Consider the following 19220-nt stretch of genomic DNA (forward strand, 5'->3'; position numbering starts at 1 on the left):
TTATATCTGCTTTTGTGAAGTTTTGGTGTACCAGACTTTACACATCTGCCTTTGCAAAAGCCACACCTTTTTATGTTTAGGAATTCATAATGTCCTTACATGGTGTTCTTCAACAGGGGATTTCCCTGCAATGAAACTGTTCATATGTGCAAGCAACAGTGGGACATTTTTATGAGAGGTGAACTCTAAGATTACTTGAATGAAAGATGGGTTTTTCAATAACACAATTTTAAATGGTGCAGTGCCAGCTCCTACCATGGCATTTGCAGCTATGCTGTATATTATGGACTGAGAAAATAAGTAGTGTACAAGAAATGGCAGAAATATTTGATTCATTAGAGATGGTGAAATGCATGAAATTCAGCAGATAAGTCAAATGGTGGGCAATCTGTACATCCGCTGCTTGGTTTTAGAGGCCCTTTTCTTATACCTGGATGGGGAATTGTAAATTGGCTGCATAGTAAAAATATGAAGAAGAGCTAGCTCTGTGATCTGGAAGGTGTTGTAAGTCTTTGTCACGTTTTCTCCACTTTCAGGGATCCACCTGAACTGGTGATACTGAGCTTTGGTCACTGGCTGCAGGTGACTTTGAATTTTACCACACATTGCACCTCCAAGCCTTGTATAGCCAGCCATGTAACCAAACCTGAATGCCAGGCTGCAGTGCTTTTACCTCAGTGGGTATCACAGCTCGAGCCCAGGGCACTGGGTGCATGGTCACTTTTTATGGCTTGAGACGATGCTGCAGAAAATTTTGGATATAATTTTAAGGAAATAATATATAATTGGAAATGTGTTGATTTCTTATAATAAAAGAGCATTGTGCCTTGTGTTTGTGTTATACTTTCTTATAGTAAGAAGGTGATTATACCTGACCCAAACAGCTGTTTTACCCAGACACATATTTTTCATATGGAGTCCTTTGTCCCCCAAGAAGGACTTGGGGGTGCTGGTGGATGAGAGGCTGGACATGGCCCAGCAATGTGCACTCACAGCCCAGAAAGCCAAAGGTATCCTGCCCTGCACCAAAAGCAGTGTGGCCATACGACAAGGGAGGGGATTCCCTCCCTCTGTTCTGCTCTGGTGAGACCCCACCTGCAGTGCTGCATCAGCTCTGGGGTCCCCAGCAGAGGAGGAACATGTATCAATTGGAGTGAGTCCAGAGGAGGGCCAACAGGATGATTAGAGGGATGTAGCACCTCTTGTATGAGGAAAGGATGAGAGAATTGAGATTGTTCAGCCTGAAGAGGAGAAGGCTGCGAGGAGACCTAATTGTGGCCTTCCAGTACCTGAAGGGTACAGGGAAGGTGGAGAGAGACTTTTGCATGTTAAAGTTCAAGGGGCAAAAGCTTCACACTGAAAGAAAGTAAGTTTAGATTAGATATTAGGATGAAAATTTCACTCTGAGGGTGGTGAGGTGCTGGAACAGGTTGCACTGAAAACTTGTGAATGCCCCATCCCTGGGAGTGTTCAAGACCAGGTTAGATGGAGCTCTGAGGAACCTGTGTCTCTCTCCATGGCATGGGGGTTGGAACTGGATGGTCCCTTCCAACACAAACTATTCTATGATTTTGAAATGCCATAACATGGTAAAATCAGGCTCATACAAGCCTTCTACTTAGTTTTAATAATAAATTGTCAAGTTGGGTTTTAGTGGTTTTGATAAGCTTCTGAAACAGCAAAAGAAATTCACTTTTTTTCATTTATAACAGTACTGTTTATGTGGCAGATTTTTATTGAAGCAGTAATTCAACTAACAATTGCACTGTCAACTCTTATCTCTAGGTAGGAAAACAAAAGCAGGCATTTGTATTGAACACATATTTCATTGCTAAGTGTAATGTGAATTTTAATTTGTAACCTCTCAAAGGAAATAAATAACTCTTTTTCTCTTTCTCTTTAATGATTCCCCCTCCCAGTCAATCAATTTTTCCCTTTGACATCAATTTTATTCTATTTTTGGAGCTATCAATTGTAGGTGGCAGCAGGCAATTTCCTATGGATTCGACAGATGTGAAGTGTTTATCCTTCAAGTCAAATTGCAAGTGCAGGGGGAAGACTGAAGACCTTTGCCTTGGGAAAGCTCAAATAGTTAGTATTTGATATTTGACTCATCTTCTCTGGGCCACTTTAAGGTGGAACAGAAACATCTCCACCAAAACTTCTCTCCTGCAGGTTCCTCTTCCCTAGCAGTGAACACCATGAGATAAATTCAGATAAACCCCCAACATCAGTACAAGAAGCTTTATAATTTGAATGAAAGCTCAGATCTTGCCCTAGTTGTGAGCCACATCCTTTGAGAATATAGTTCATATAACATATCTTTATGAAATATGTATTCTGATAAGTAATCAAATTTGTTTTTTCAAGTTTTCCTTCTTTGTATTGCAACAACTTTCAGCACTTCTTACTATTCACTGTGATAGCAGTTACCATAAATGTCCTTTACAGTAAAATAAAATAGAGATGTCTCCTGATTTTTCACTGGACCTTAAGCTGAGACAGACATGTACTTCCCTTGGCTCTACGGGCTCTTTTGGATGGGATGCACGGGTGTGTAGCCACATTTCTCTTCACAGAGAAAAGCAAGGCACAAATCTTCCAAAGAATATTTCTGGCTTTCACGTTCTCTGAACCTCAGAGAAAGGAAAAGCAATTATTATCATTTGCTGTGCCTGTGTTTGTGCAAAAGTAGAATGCAATATGGAGATTATTTACCCAAAATCATGGTGTTTTGTTTCCTTGGCCTATCAGGGCCAAGTGTGTGTGTGTGTGTGGACTGTCGGGTGACAGTCATGAGATTCTGTGCAGTTGGGTGCAGGGTTGAGTGCTTGGCAGGATCAGTTTTAGATGTATAAAATAATACAATAGTATAATAGTATAAATAATATAATAGTATAATAAAGTAATTAATAAGCCTTCTGATATCAATGGAGTTCTCCTCATCATTCCTCCTTCGTCGGGGCCCTCACAGCCCAGCTACAGGGTGGTGTCCAGAGCTGCTTGAGCCAGTGGCAGGAAAGTCCAGTGGCTCTACCAGGAGAAGCAACTCAGGCCATGTACTTTACTTTATTGAGAAGTATGAGATACACTTGCAACTTTCACAGTCTCTTCTGGAAGTCAGACATTTTGAGCTTTGGACATCTGATATTCAACTTCTTGTCAGAAAGTGCATAAAAATTACATTTGAAAGGTTTTGATGCAGTGTAATCTGAAGTAAACAAACTTTATAAAAAGAATGATGGTAAGATGTGTTCCATATCTTATATATGGTAGAAATGTTGTCCATCCTAAATGTTCCATCAGTACAAGTTTTCAAAAGAAATCATGCTTCATGCAACCACACATCCCCACTTAAACATAAGTAAACAAAAGTGCTTTCCACACAACTTTAGACAATTCAACTAGCTTTAAAATTGATACTGGTAACGATTTAAATTTTGTGAAATATCAGTCTTCCTTGCTTAATGATGTTATGGTTATGAATTATTATATTTATTTTTAATCTGGTGTATTGATCATACTGAGTAATTTGCAAATGGGGTTAGTTACTGAGCTATGTGGAAAATTTCTACTTGAAGTGGAAAGACAATAGAAAATAATGTGAAGTGTAATTCAAACAATTGCAAAGTAGCTGGAATTAGGAAGTGTTTTGTTTGTCTCATGTTTTGACTTTGTTATTTTTTTCATATTTCAGTGTTTCCCCCTCCCCCCCTTAGCTTTTGTGCTCTGGGATAATTTAGAAATAGCTAGTGATCTCATCGATCCTGTCAGGTGGTGTGGTGGAGTAAATAAGGTCATTTAAGGCTTATCTTTAATATGCAATGTCATTATTTTTTCTGTGGGTCAAATCTGCAGGGCTTAATAAAATTTGAAGCAGGTTTAGTCCTGTCAGCCACTGGCTTAGATTTTGAATAGAACTTTAAAAACGAAGAGTACATTAGTCTTTAGAAAAACATTCCCCAAGTATTATATATAAATGGATAGCACTAATCCCGTCACTTTCTACTCTATTTTTCCACAGTACCTTTCCTAAATTGATCTCTATTTATTTTTTTCCCTTGTTTTTTGGTTTTCTTTTTGGGGGGGGGATATGTCATATTTGGGGTGTTTGGGGTTTTTTCTATTTTACTGCTTTTAATTTGCTATCCTGCCTGCAAAATCTGTTTATTGCCAAAAACCCTCAAACTCATTTTCCTGCACCTCTTGGAAGGCACTCAGCATTTCTCAAGGTTAGACTCAGTGTTAAAATCATCACAGTTGAGATTTGTTTCTAATTTTAGATGTGACACCATCTTTTGTGACATGATGTGACCATATATGTGAGGAAGAGGTTAGGACAGCAAGAGCCATATCTTTAGCCTTGTATTTAATATAAAAACAACAAAGATGAGAAAATCTCAAAAGAGGTGATTTTTCTGTCTCTTTAGTCTCATATAAATAAGAAAAAAACAAAGCAATCCAGGAACTTTTGCAACTGAACTGTCAGGATTTTCCCCAAATAAGGATAGAGTGGAAAATTGACATAGTAATTCTTAATATATGAAAAACAAGGGGACAATTGGCTTGATGCCAGGATTAGTGATGATGCTTTTCACACCAGCTCCACTAGTGAACTTGTAGAGCTCATAAAGGAGATCTTACAGCTGAAGGCAATGGTACGTTGTAGGCATGACCCAACCTTCACTGCATACCTCTAACATTAGCTCACTACGGTTATTTTAAGCTTTTCTTTTTATATAACCTACTAATTTCTTTGCTATTTTTTACTTAGTTGGTATAAAGCACCTGTAAACACCAGGGCTCAACATCCTGGTAGAATGACAGAACTCACTCCCTTTTGTTATTGTTACTTCTAGAAAGTTTATTTTGTCATGAAAACAAACTGAATCACTTGGATGAGCTTTTTTAAAAAAAACCAAACCTTGCATGCTGATATTATGTCTTCTCCTTGAGCAGTTTAGCTTTCTACTGCTTGAAATTTGTCAATATTCAGCTAATAAAGGAAGACTGGTGCCAGTCTTGAGATCCATGGGTGACATGTTATGTGAGTTCTTTTCAATTGTGTGTCAGTGTAAGTGCAAAGGTAAAAATTGCTTCAAAAGAGTCTCTTATTGTCTCCATAGCACCATCCATGCACATTGTCCCTAAAGTAAAAATAGAAAGTGCCCCTCCACAAGAAAACACTCTTGAAATGAAAATGTAAGGATTTAGTAGATTTTGATAGGAAAGAATCCATAAAAATTGATGAAATTGTTGAAATTTGGAGACCTAGATACGTTCAGAAAGCTTTGCTGTATGCTTTGCAAGCTCATCCTGTTTGGTGACGTTGAACATATGCTTTTAAGTCATTGTATCTTGCTCAGTCTCGCACTGATAAACAGTGTGGTTTTTCCCAAAGTGCCATTTTTCTGTGTTTGTTTTTCTAGCCTTCCAAGCTGCACAGTAACTGTCCCTCTTCTGCAACTGCCTTCCACTCCTCCTTTTCTATTCAGGGTGCAACTGCCTTTCTGTGCACAGTGGAAAGAGTGTTTTCTGTTATGGAATAAAAAGCCTTCCTTTTTTTCATGTTTGCCAAAAATACAGTTTTATACCTCTCTGTTTTCCATATAATAAAGGCTAAAGCTGCCTCTGGAGAGATTACAAATGGTGAAAATTAAGTATATAAGCCTTATAGTATGTTGTCAGTGTCCTTACATCTACTTTGACATAGTGAGTCAAAAGGAAATGATGCTTTTTGCATGCTTTCCCTTTCAGTTGGGATTGCACCAATTAATGACATGAAAATACTGAATTCAAGTATCACCTCTGTTATTTAAGTGGGAAAACAGGAGAGGTACTACCAGTTTGTTGGCTTTTAAAGAGCTAGACATTTCCAGGGGAAAAGAGACATAAGGTTAAGAGCAATGAAACTTAAAATGTGAAATGATTTCTGAATACTATAGCCATCATTGTCCTCTCCAAAAAAAAAATAAATTATTGGGATGTGAAAAAATTGTCTGTGTTTGAAGTTTACTTTGAATTTGAGGACTCAGAGGGAGAATTTCAGTAACTGAGAGAACAAATCCTGCAGCATCTCTATAGACAGAGGAAAGATGAAAGTTTACAAGTACAATAAGAAAACAAGCAGTAAAGAACACATTCTGAATTAGATTTGATGAAGAATGTTCAGGCTGTTAATAAGTAAAGAAATTGCAGTGCACAATGGCTATTAAAGGATCAAAGAGGAAGAAGCAAATGTGTGAAATATAGTGATAAATATAGACTGATGAAGATTAAAACAAAAAATTAGTGATCAGAAGCTTCTGGGAGAAGAGATTGTGGAACACTCTTTGCAGAAACTATAGAAAGTGAATACAAGAGGAAAAAACCGTAAATAAGAGAGGCATTCATCTATGCATGAAAAGAATGGCAGAGCTGATAAAGGTTTGACGTGAGCCATTTTCCAGGGAATGCTTTGCATCTCTTCTTGAGTTCAATATTCAGCAGAGATTATGGCAGTTAAAACCTTGTGAAGTGAATTCTGAATTACTGGGTTTGGAATAAATATGAATTGTAATGATTACAGGGTATTTTCTTAGCTGGTAGCAGATCAGTGGAAGAAGGGTTCTTGCAGGAGCACAGGCTGTTGGCAAATCTGTGAAATATCTCCCAGCACGTGGCAGTACAGGAAAGGAGCAATGGCAGTGGTAGTACAATGACAGTACAAAGCCACAATTCCTTCTTTTATCTGATGCGAGGCAATTTATGTTTATCATCACCACAACACACCTCTTCCAAGTAATTTTTTCAGCCTGGTTGGAAATACCTTGTCTGTATATATAAAATCCATGCTTTGTCAGATTGGGAGGAAAAGAATCATATTACCTGGTAATGCCAGTGATTTTCTGAGCAAAGGAGCTCAAATCCCTGTATTCTATGGAGGAGAGTTTTAACCCATCTTTTGGGAGACTTCTTCACAAACAAGAGCATAACATGGGAGAAACCTCAGAAGTGACTTTTGTCTGAGATTTTAATAAGTGAAGCATGGAGTCACCATTTTATCAGTGAATGAAAGGTGGAGTTAAAGGAGAACAGGACAGTTGTGTTTGTGCAATAATGAAGAAAGACTAGTACAGGGAAGGAAAACTGTAGAAGAGATGGTCCTCAGTTACTGTTTTTTCCCTTGGAAAACACTGGCCTTTTTGATGGGAGTAGCAAATGAAGAAGGAAAGGATTGCATTTATAAATGGGTCCCACAATACAGAGACTGTTCTGGTCAGTTTGAAAAGAACATCCTAATAGAAATATTTACCTTATTTGCAAATGAGGTTTCCAGACTCATGAGAAAGGTATCAAGAGACTGGTTAATTTAATGTTGATGAGAGCAGAGAAAATTTATCATGGTCAATCATTGTTTAAATATTTTTATTCCAAAAATAGACCAAAGCTATCTGACCATACCAGGTCTGGGCTGGAGACGAAATAGAAGGAGCAGGGTGTGTATGGCCAGAGCTTCAGCTGAATGGGAAGAAAGGTCCCTCAGTTGATCTCATTAACTCGTCAATGTACAACAGATTGAATGGCAGAAATATTTACTCAAAGGCATGCGTTTGGTGTTCAGGTATTTGTTGCCTTTTTTTTCTTTTTCAGTTCATTGTCTTGAGCGCAGATCTATGGGGTTTTTTTCTTTAGAACCAAGCATTTCATTGTTTACATGAGTGAGATTCACTGCTTGCCACAACTATTGCTAAGCTGTCTTGTTTCTCCTTGTGAATGGAAAGATCACTAAATTATAAGCCTGGGAATCTAGAGAGACAAAATTGTTTTAGCTGTAGTTTTTTTTTTTTTTTTTTGTGTTTTTTTTTTTTTTTTTTTGCGAGTGGCAATGTTCTGTAGTTTACAGAACTACATAAAATGCTCTGAAGAGAAGGACAAGTTAAGGGAGCACAGGTAAAACCAAAAAGCTTTTGAAATATGAAAACAAGCAGAGCCTTTTTGTACTCGTCTCTAGCTTTTGAAGAAAAAACACCTACTCTTATGGTTTAGGGAAATCACTTGCAATTTTATTTTGATAGTAATCAGCTATCTGAAGTAATGAAAGCTCTACAAAACATTGACATCCATGGGTAGTAATCAGTGTTGCCAATTCCCTGTGGAAGGATGCAGACTGCTAACTGACTGTGTGCTGTAGAAATAGTTTGGCAAAAGTATTTTAGCCTGAAGAAAGTGTATGTTCTCCACTTCCATGATGTCTGAGCACCCTTAAAGCACTTGTGTTCTAAACAATAATGTGAAACATACTGCTGTTTATTCCCATTGGAAGGATGGGGAACTGAAACATAGGGCGCATGGTATCTCTGATCACTGGAAATCTGTGATCAGCAATTGCGACTCAAGACGACTCAATCCTAGTCCTCTAGCAATTCTGGGTTTTTTTAAACATTCATTAACCACCCCTCATGGTCACTTTTAACAAATATATGATGAATCAATACATAGATGTAAAAATGTCACATTATCTTTTTGAATGCTACCACAGGAAAAGTAGAAATTGGTAAGAAAAAAATAGTAAAAAAAGTCCACTAGTGTTTTTTATGTATCTCGTAGCTATGTGAATGAAAACCAAATTTTCTTCCTGGCACTGCCAAACTAGGACTGCTGCAGGTCTCTCTGCCAGTGAAAAATTACATTGCTTCAGGTAGAGGAAAAAATGCAACTTTTCAAATATGGGAATTGGTCATCCATGAGAGTCAGGAATAGATTATTTCATGCTCTGAATGACAGTGAATGGGACAAGCCATGTTCAGGCTGGTTTGCCTTGCTGTATGTGAAATCAGGTAATGATACTGTACTTTCCATACTGTACCCTCTTACGGATTGGGTAATATATATCTTGCTTGCAAATTGAAAATTTAAAAACTATATAATTAATTTTAATTATGAGCAAAATTAATTTCTCTTCAAAATTAATTGTGTGTTGAGCAGAGTAGCACATAACAAGCCTTTCTGTATATCGTTTTTCTATTCCAAAAACAATAAAAATAAATGTGAACCTTCTCAAATGGGGTGACCAAATGATATGGATTGTTTATCAGCCTCTCCTGTGATGCCAGCAGTGTTGAGAATGTCCCTTTGTCTGTGCAGTGCATAAATGGCACACTGATTGCTGCCTTCTCTGAGACAGGAAAATTACAGGCTGGTGGGAGAGTTTTGCACACAAGCATTTAAAGATACGGAGGAAACCAGAGTCCATTAGCTAGTCTAAGTCCTAAGGTAACCTAAATTTTATCTGAATTTCTATGAAAAGTAAAGGCATCAGCTGAAGTATTGTAGAAATTGCCTAACCCAATATTCCTCTTTCTGCATCATCAGAAAATAATGTGTTCTGTATAGAAACTAATTAAAGAATACTGTTCTCCTTTTCAAAGAAGATCTTAATTGTTTCTTTAACTAATGCAGTTTACATCTATACCAACATGGTATATATATATATACCAATATGTGTAAAATCCTGCCAGAACAAGGACAGCACAGTAGACAGTAGCAGGAGCACATAAGGAACTCCTTAATGTGATGTTACTGGTGAAATCTGTGTCCCATCCAAGTAAACACCATTCTACTGATCAGCACTGCAGCCATGCCAAGACTGCAGAAATAGGTGTTTTGATTTAAATGTTCCAAAAATATACTGTTTAGCACACATGGTCTTCTTTAGAGAATGGTCATATTCAGGATGCTGAAGAAATGGCTGTCCTTGGATTCATGGATGAGAAACCCATTCTTTTCCAATGCCACTTGAGAAGGAGTAGCCATGATCATTTGATCCAGCCCTCCACAGCTGCAGGTCACTCTGAAGGAGGTACATAGCCACTAATGATCTACTGACCACCTCTGTCCTTTCCTTCTCCTCCCACTGCACAAAACCCTTTGTGGCATCCTGTGACAAGCTTGTGGTCTTTGGATCAGAAGGCAAAGTATCACAAAACAGCTGATTTCCAGAAAAAGCATGTGAGAAATGAAGGCAAATCCCAAACTTGTATGTTGCTGGTGCCTGCAGTTCTAAATAACTTGGCAAAAAAATGAAATGGGAGCCATAGGACTGTAAAAGATTGACTGATGAAATATTTCTGTTGGCAACCATCCTGGTGTATTTCCAGCCTGACATTCTTTTTGGTAGGTATGCCTTGGAGATTTCCCCTTACAAATATAGTTAGTTGCTCAACTTCTCAACTTCTTCATTCTCTGTTGGGTCCCAGAATAGCATACTGTCTCTCTGAATTGCTGGAGGCTTCCTGCTGCATCTGAGAGGACACTAAATGAACAAAAGTACATACAATGATGCAGGACCCAAGTCAATAAAATACTCAATCATCACATGTTTTAAATGAGACACTTGCTTAGGTATCTTTTAGATTTGTTTTTGTTGTTGTTTACGTCAATGTACTTGTGCTTTAGTATTTCAACTGTGGTGTGTGACACCAGTAGCTGAAAGTGCTTTAAATCTGTTTAAATTTTTATACACACACACACACACAAGAGGTTTATACATATAATGTCTTTATGAGAAATGTGCTTTGTATGCCTGTAAATAGTGATTGAAAGAAAACTGTGTGATTAAATAGCTTACAGTAGCATTTTATTTGAAGTTTCTAAATAAAACCAGCTCTGCTGCATTACTTCAAGTAAATTATTCCTTAAATGCAAGGTTGTCATATTTCTGTATGGTCTAAAATTGGAGACAAGCATTTCTTTAGAATGGTAAGGAAATTAATATTATAAAACACAAGAATGTTATTTTTAGAAACATTCTTACTGGCAATTAAAATGAAAAATAAAGCTTGACCAAACTTAAGCCTGTTTCATCACACTGGTAATTAACCTATGAGGATTTTTTTCAGATCTATTATTACAGCACATCTATTTTTAGTTAAGGTGGTACCCAATTTTGCTGCACCCCTTTTTCAGGTAAGACAAAACCATTCTCATGGCTTTAGTTATCATCCTTTGTCTTCTGAGATGTGGAAAGCTGCTAAATCATGGCAAGTAAACTATTTGCTAACTGTATGTTCACTTTTTAGTTGCCCAAATTTTCTGCCTCCACCTTTTTAGCTTTCTTTTTTCTGGAATTCCGGCAGAGGTAAGGAGAGAAGATGGAGAATAATATTAAAGATAATCTGGGTTGTGATTTTTTTATTCATTCCTGTGGACTCAGTCCATACATGCCACCTTGATCTGTCTAGCTTTTATCCCTGGATATTTTTAGCCAAGACTGCCATTTATCCTGCATATAGCATTATTTTGTGGGCTGCTGAAAATGCACTTATTTTTTTCATAGACTAATCATAACACTTTGTTTGGATTTTATTCAGATTTTAAAAAAAATCCAAATCTCTGTACTTAGTACTGAAATGTACTCAGCAGTTTATTTCAGTGGCAAGTGCTTTAACAAGAGGAGAAGGGACTGGAAATGAAGTGCAATCATAGCATGCACAGACCAGGCCATCTGTGACTGACAACTGGTGTGAGACCTGGCTTGTGATAGTGCAGATCCTCAGATTGTTGGCTGAAAGGTGTTGTTTTCCATTCATTATCACCTGCCCTGGCACTCTGTTCTCTCCACTACCAATCAGCAAGGTATGAAGTGCATAGAGGACTGCTATGATATTTTTAGAACAGGCCTTGAGCCCAAGTTTGATCCAATATTTTGAATGGTCAGAGGCTTAAGGTCATTGAATATAGTCTGTCTTTTCTGTTCATGGCATTGGGATTCCAGCACTAGCTAGTTACTTTTCACTTATTGCTTCATTTTTGGACTGCCCTTTCCCAGCAGTAATTAGGGTTGAAGCTATTACAAGAGCATTCCCCTCCCAGATTCTTTGCAAGACATAAATATATCTGACTGAAGTTGATTAGAATGGGAGTATTGTCTGAACCTGGATTCTGTGTATTATCTTCCTACTCCCCCATGCTTTTAATGCAGATTATTAGTTCTGACCTGTCCAAGTTTTTAGCCATTGCACAGTGGTTTGAGGCTCAGAAGAATCTGGCAGGTTTTTTGTGAACAGTTCTCATTCTAGGAAACTAGGGCTTGGGACCAGCCTTGTCCCTTTGTCCTAGAGAGCTTGAGCACCCACATCTTTCTCCTTTAAGCCAGAGATGGGGCAGATGAGGGACATGTAGAAGCAGCAGCTGCAGCTGCCCACATCTGCCTGCTGAGGTGTGCCTTTGCTGGGCATCTGCTGTGGCTTCCCTCTCCATTTGTTCCATCCCTTCTGTGGGATCAAGTGCCTAGCAAACTGAACTTTGCAAGATTTGGCTAAATCAGCTTGAAGGATGGATAAAAGCCTTCTTAGGGCTGGTTTGGCCTTAGGATTACCAGTTGGATGCCTGTATTTACAAAAGTCAAGTTTGTGACACATTTTGACAGTGCCACTGTGCATACTGTACATAGTACATACTGCCTTTGCATAGTGTAAAGGTATTTTCAGTTGCAGTAAGTAGCTGCATTAAAATTTTCAAGGGATTTTCAAAGTAGTTTTCTTAGCTAAAGGAAGAGGTTATATTTACTTGGAATGTGTTGTAATTTTCATTTTAGAGCCATGAAACTTTGCTTTCAATTGTATTTTGATTTTCCCTCCTCTTCTGCAATTTATAAGTTTGTTACAGAAAATTAAGATTGTATTGCTCCTCAGAAGGAATGCTGGTTCTACTGAAGTCAGGCAAAATATTTACAGTTTACCCAATGAAGTCACAGTTTCATCGTTTGAACATCACCCCAAATTCACCAGCAGTGTAAAATCAGCTCCCAAGCTGGTGAATATTGATTACATTTTGGGTTGCAGTTCTGTTCCTTATCAAAGTTCAAGAGGATGACGAAAATTAGATGAAAACTGGATCTGGGTTCAGTGAAACATTTTGACAAAAACCCAGAAGAGGGTTGCTGCCATCCTGGCCCAGCTAACCGTGAGGATTTTGTGTGGTTTCATAACAACATTATTGACCAGTCTGAGATATGACCTTTTCAGGGCGCAGCAGTGGTCAATTTGTTACTGCTCTCAGGGGCATGTTTGTGCATCCAGCACTGTTTCTCCATGTGCTTGAATGCTCCCCTGTGAGGGGTGGAGATGCTGGCAGAGGAAGGAGATCCAAGCAGGCAGCATAGTGGGAGAGACTGATGTGTGCCCACAGCCAAGCACATGGTCTGGTATCTCAGGTCCATTCTTTGGCCCACACATTAAAGGAGGCCCTTTTTAGTGCTGTATGTAAAATGTTTTTTCTTGGCCAAGCTTCCATTGGATTGAAGTTAATTGGATCTCTGACTTAATTTCAACTTTTTTTCAATTTAAGAAAATGTCTTTTTTTTTTTAATTTAGAAGAGTAATTGTTCCAATCTACATTGGTTTCTATCTACTAAAAATCTGCTTTAAATCTAGTATAGCTTTATAATCTGCTTGTAATATATTATGTAAAGCCACCTCATCACTTCATGAATCCAAGCCTGTATTTAGAAAGACCCTATTTTTGAAATCTAATTATTTGATATAAAAGGGCGACTTTGAATAGCAAAATGAAGCAAACATTTTGTGGGTTCATTTTTTCCCCCAAAGGCTTTTTTTCCCAAGTTATTTACAGTGCACTCTGTTGTTCTACTCTTCTAAAAACTTTTCTAGTATCATAGGAAAGTAAACATAGTTTGGATTAAAAAAAAAGACAGAAATTAAGCCTTTGCTTTTCAGGAGAGGATGATTTCAAATAATAAAATTATTTCTGATAGAGTAATAATTAGTTTAATTTAGTATATATGACTGTGGAATTTATTATTCCATCAATTCAGCAATACTCAGTAGTTCTTACTAGGGTTGAAGGTACCTGAAGTGGGAACTGGCTGGTGGACTTGGATATACTTACATTAATGATGGGACTCAATGATCTTAGAGATCTTTTTCAAGCAAAACAGTTCTATAATTCTACTCCCATGATCTGACCTTTTTAGACTCATGAGATAAGACCTGTCTTGGAGTTCTACAACAAAAGTTGCCTTAAGCTTGGCATACAGAATTGTTAAAGTTTCTTTTCAGAGACATGATCAATACTGATGTAAAACTCATTTGGAAATTGCTGCAGAGTTTGAAGCATGCTTAAAATGCATGTCTACCTCTGGCTTGAATTTTTCTAATAAATGGATTTTTCTTAAGGCCTTATTTCTTAAAAGAAAGACCATTTTACTGTCCCACTGGACATCTTGCCCTGTGCATTGTAGACAATGCCAAGCCACCCCTGAGCTTCATCAATAAATTTAGTATCACAAGTCTTAGGTTTCCAGTTTTCAAAGGTTTTCCCAACCTATTTTATGCATGTGGCATGTCTAACCGTCCTCAGTTTTTCAGCATTCTTTTTCAAGTATTTATGCGGGGGAAGTCACAGTGCCCCAGGATATTATATTATATGTATATCATCTTACTGCTGTTATTCAGTACAAACTTGTTATATTCCCATGGATTTTATTAGCCTTTTTGTTTCTAGTGTAATCCTAGGAGCTTATATTTGGTTGGCTGCCTTCTGCTATAATTCCGAAACCTTTACATGGCCATTGCTTTCCACAGTTCAATTCTCCAGGCAGCATGCATGGCCTACATTTCTTGTCTTAAATCCAAAAAAAATCACTCAAACATATATTACAAGCTGGAGATGGTGCTCCTATTGGTTTTCTAGATATAAGGATTTAGTAGTCAGTTGTCCAGAAACAGTGACCAGGTGATCTGACCTGTCAGACTACCCATGATTAGGAGATGCAGTGCAGAACCCTGCATGGAGGCTCAGATTATCTGCTCATTAGGTGTGCAACAAGCTTGAAACGCCTGGAGGATGCTGAACATATTGGCAGCTGTCCCAGGTGATGTGCTCCAGGGTTCCTTTGTGCATGTGCACCCAGGTGTGCCTGGTGGAGCCAGGAGCAGCAGGCACAGCTCTAGTGTCTCTCTAAGGAAAGTGGGCATAGCCATGAAGAGCCAGGAAATCTCATATTGCTCATATCTCCTCTAAACTCATTAATGGTATAAAAGGGACAAAGTGCTTTGCTGGTCTGAGGCATTTATTTGTCATTTATCTGATATTACTTGGGCTTGTGTTGTTAATGTGCAATATACCTCAGTCTTGCCACAAAACATAGAGATTTTAGTTCCAACCTGATAAATGACTTTGTCAACAGAATAAATGAATTTTGATGTTTTCCCTTACCTAAATATTTACTTGTTACATAGCTCTATATTGGTGTTAGGGTCTTTTTATTACTTGAGCTTTGTGATTCAGGAAAGTTGAATTTATGAAGCCCTTAAGCATATGCTTAACTTAAGCCTTGTGCTTATAATCAACTATGTGCTGTTGAGGTGTTGTCCTGAATCTAAGACTTAATTTCTAGTAGATTTATTTATGTGAACAAAAAAATTTATTTTAAGAGGAGAAAAAAGTGATGTCATCAACTAGTTACAAAACCCCTGAACTAATTTGCATGAGAAAGATGCAAGACTCTTTGTATTCTTATACAAGAGATGATAAGAGAGCCATGCATTTATCTTACATAGCACTTCTTATCCTCAGAACTTTGTAAAGTTTTACTCTCTCATTGTTTGTGACAAAATCCCCTAAAGCTACACACATGCCTTTCTTTGTCCCAGAAAATTCCTTTGAAGCTTGAATTGAGCTAAAACACTAGAATTGCAGTTTTCTTCTTACTTAAAAAAATGCCCATCACATGGTTTCCCAGCCCTGCAAAGAAAAACACCATGTATTCCTGCACAGGCAATGCCAGGGCTTGCTACACAAGAGAATTGGCTGGAAACATTCCTGTACTTTGTATTTCTAACCAAAGCACATGGATTAAGCAACCCATTTGAACTCCTCCAGGGACTTGGAATATGGGCCCTTAGTTCCAAGAGGGAGCAGGACCAGACCATTACAGCATCTCCCCTGATTTCTTGCTGCTCCCAAACCATCTGCTTCTCTGTGGTAATAGTCTTTAGCTGTTCGTTAACATGGTTAATCCTCTAGCATAAGCTGCAGTAATTTATGCTGGATGTTTGGGTTTCATGTGGTACTAATGGTATCTAATGAACTGTGGCTTCAGAAACATCTGTTCTATACAATAGTTAATTTTTTTCTTCTTTTTTTTTTTTTTTTTTAATCTCAGTGATTGGATACACAAAAATAGTTAGGAAGTCTTTAGGCTGCAAAGATTAGAACTCTAACCTCCAGTACTGAAATAGGCCAAATTTAATTCTACTCGTGCAACCTTAATTTAGCTCCCACTTGTTTATGAATTGTTTGACATTGATGCATGCTATTACTCCCTGCTTTTTCACTTGCCAAATGAAAAAGGGACTGAAAAAAGGTTGAATGGGACACCTGTAAGACTGCAATGTCCTCATTTAAGCATATGACTAGAAGCTAGAGAACATCTCTTTTCTTAATGTGTTCAATATTTATGTGCTACAATTGAGCAGTATGATAAAAAAATCTCTGCAAGTATTCATTTACAAGTAAGAAAACTGCAAAAGTTGAAACTAAATTATTAATATGAATGAAGGCAATGCTCCAGAATAGCACGTGAGAAATGGGATATGCTAAAAACCATCAGTAATATACTGTTTGTGCTTTGAAAGGAAAATAAAGATTAAAAAAAAAAAAGACAAAAGTATTACTTAATTATAATATTGCAGAGTTAATAACACAGTAGAAACCCTAGCTCTTTCCAATTTGAGGGCTTCATTTCTTAGTCTTAATGTTGCAGTAATGGGGTTTCCAGATTTAATTTCCTTATATTTATTTGTTTTTAACAACTCAGAGGGAAAATAAGAAAAACACATTGTGAAAATGCTATAATGAGATCACAGTGCTACTAACATGCCTTAAGTTTTCTATAAATTGGCTGATTGCATTTAGAGTCACCTCAGCAGCACTAAATCATTTCAGCAGTTTACCTTCACTGCCAGCGTCATTAAACTTCTCCAAGTTTAGGAAATGCATTTGAAAAAACAGAAAAAATCCCCTCATGTTCCTGTATGAAAATGTCACCTTATAACATCCATAGCTTTAAAAATAAAAACCAGATTTTCTCCAGGCATGAACCCTTTATCCTTCTCCTGTGGGACTCTTAAGGAGCTCTTTAAATTCACGTGATTGTGCAGTTAAAGTCTGGGCTGACTCAGCAAAGTGTTTAACTATGTGCTTAAATTCTGTTGCAATCAATAGAATTTGAGCATGTGCTTAAATATTATGTTGAAAAGAAATGGATTTACACATGTGTTTTAAACCTAAGCATGTACCAAAGTAGGCTTATATTATGTCAAAGCAAGTCGGAAGAATTCAGGTTGTAAAAACCCTACCTTTGTGGTGACTGATTTCATAAGTAAAATATTTTTATATAGTTTTTATATATCATCTAAAATGTATAGCATCATGCTGTAGTTATTATGGTCTGTGAGTTAGTGAACATAAGACAGTTTATGTGTCTGTCAGTTTAAAATATGTACATTGGAATTAAGAACACTTACAGCTAAATATCTAAGTGTACATTTTCTGCTCTTGAATATAGTTTACTTTTAGTTTGTTACTGCAGTATTTTAAGTTATTTAAAGCTGTGAACACTATCTTTCAAAATGCAGCTGCATATATAAGAAGTTATAAACACATATGGGTACCTAATACCAGATCCCACACTCCACAGTTTTCCATGTTCTGACCTGTTTTTAACTTATTCCTCCCGTGTTTCCCTGTAATATGAAACTTGATTATTTTGAGGCACTGAATCACCAAACAGCGTCATGTTCTGTTTGGCTGAAGGGCATAAGCAATTCCACTTTTTCTATTTACTTCTGTCTATAAAAAGCTTTTTCTGTATTAGAGGAGATTTCTGTTTCTGCCGGTGATGCTTCTTGCACTGTTTTAAACTGCTCTGCGCTCTGGAAAGGCCACATATTTCCCACAAAACATTTGGATATTTTTATTTTCAAGAGGAAATGTTTATGATATCAAATTGTCATCAATTCATGATGCAATGGTATGTGTTGTGCTCACCTGAAATCTTGCACTGTAACACCCTACCTGTCACTGCGCTGCCAGTGCCCCTGCCCCTGCTCATGGCCCTGTGCAGAGCTGGGTGCAATGCCATCTGCAGGGCTTCACTGCTTCCTCAGTAGGGAAGAGAGATGCCAAGGAGAGCAGGGTAGCAAGAAGTGATAGCTACTAACTTGAGGATTCTGCAGGGAAAACCTCAGAGACCCCAGCCAGCTGCTGCGGTCTCTCCCTGTCCAGGGGGCAGGCCTTAACTCTCACCAGGACCAGGTGATTTGGCACATTGAAGAAGAAAAGGTTTGGGATGATGGGAAGACTTGAGCCACAGACTTCCTAGGCGCCACCAAGTAGCCAAACTTCACAGGAGCGCCCCAGTACTTTGTTATTGGGAATCTTTTCTTTGGTAACACAATGGTGAGAAGTATATTAAAAAATATAGCTATGATCTGTCATGTAAGCTATACAGAAGATTCTTCACCAAAAGGCAGAAGAGAGCCCCAAGTACTGGGCAAATTCTTGCGTCTTTAGGAGCAAAATATTCTATTGATAGTTGAGAATTCTGTGGATTTCTAGAAAGCTCCAACATGGCTTCTGTGTTGGCTTCTTGATTTGTGGTGAGGAATTACATCCCAGTGGCCACTGTTGCTCCCGTGGAGCAGGAACATGGAGCAGACTTATAATTTTGGTATGAGAGTAGTCAAGCTGCTGTATAATATAGGTAGCAACAGGCTTTGGTCACCTGTATAAAAAGTGCAGTATAAAGGCAGAGTAGGGCTCTGAGAAGTACTGTCTGTAACACTGAAAGTTATCTGTGTGTAGGTATATTAATGATCAAATGAGATGCAACTTTTGAAATACCAGTATGAAAAACGGGCTTCACATGTGTGAAACTTGTCAAACCACAGAGGAACATGGTGCTGTTGTCTGATACGCTGTCAAAAGCTGCTCTTCTGAAACCACATCATCTTGGAGAACTGAAAAAGACGCTGTGTAAATTGCCTAATGCTTCTAAAAATAAGTGTGAACTACTCAGCCTCTCTCCAAATTTTAGCAAGTCAACCAAACAGTGCATAGTCCGTAAGCGTGTCTAACACGCTGTGCCACAATCGGTGACTTACTATAAGAATTATATGAAGCATGCTAAATACGGAAAGGCTGCTTATAACTGC

At 37.9% G+C, this 19220-nt stretch overlaps 1 protein-coding gene across 2 annotated transcripts in view; it reads left to right on the plus strand.

Moving 5' to 3' along the window:
* Positions 1-19220, plus strand: part of HDAC9 (histone deacetylase 9) — a 456338-nt gene that overhangs the window by 160386 nt on the left and 276732 nt on the right. The window lies entirely within an intron of this gene.

The sequence above is a fragment of the Molothrus ater genome, chromosome 1 (assembly GCF_012460135.2).
Source record: "Molothrus ater isolate BHLD 08-10-18 breed brown headed cowbird chromosome 1, BPBGC_Mater_1.1, whole genome shotgun sequence".
In the NCBI taxonomy this organism is placed as follows: Eukaryota; Metazoa; Chordata; class Aves; order Passeriformes; family Icteridae; genus Molothrus; species Molothrus ater.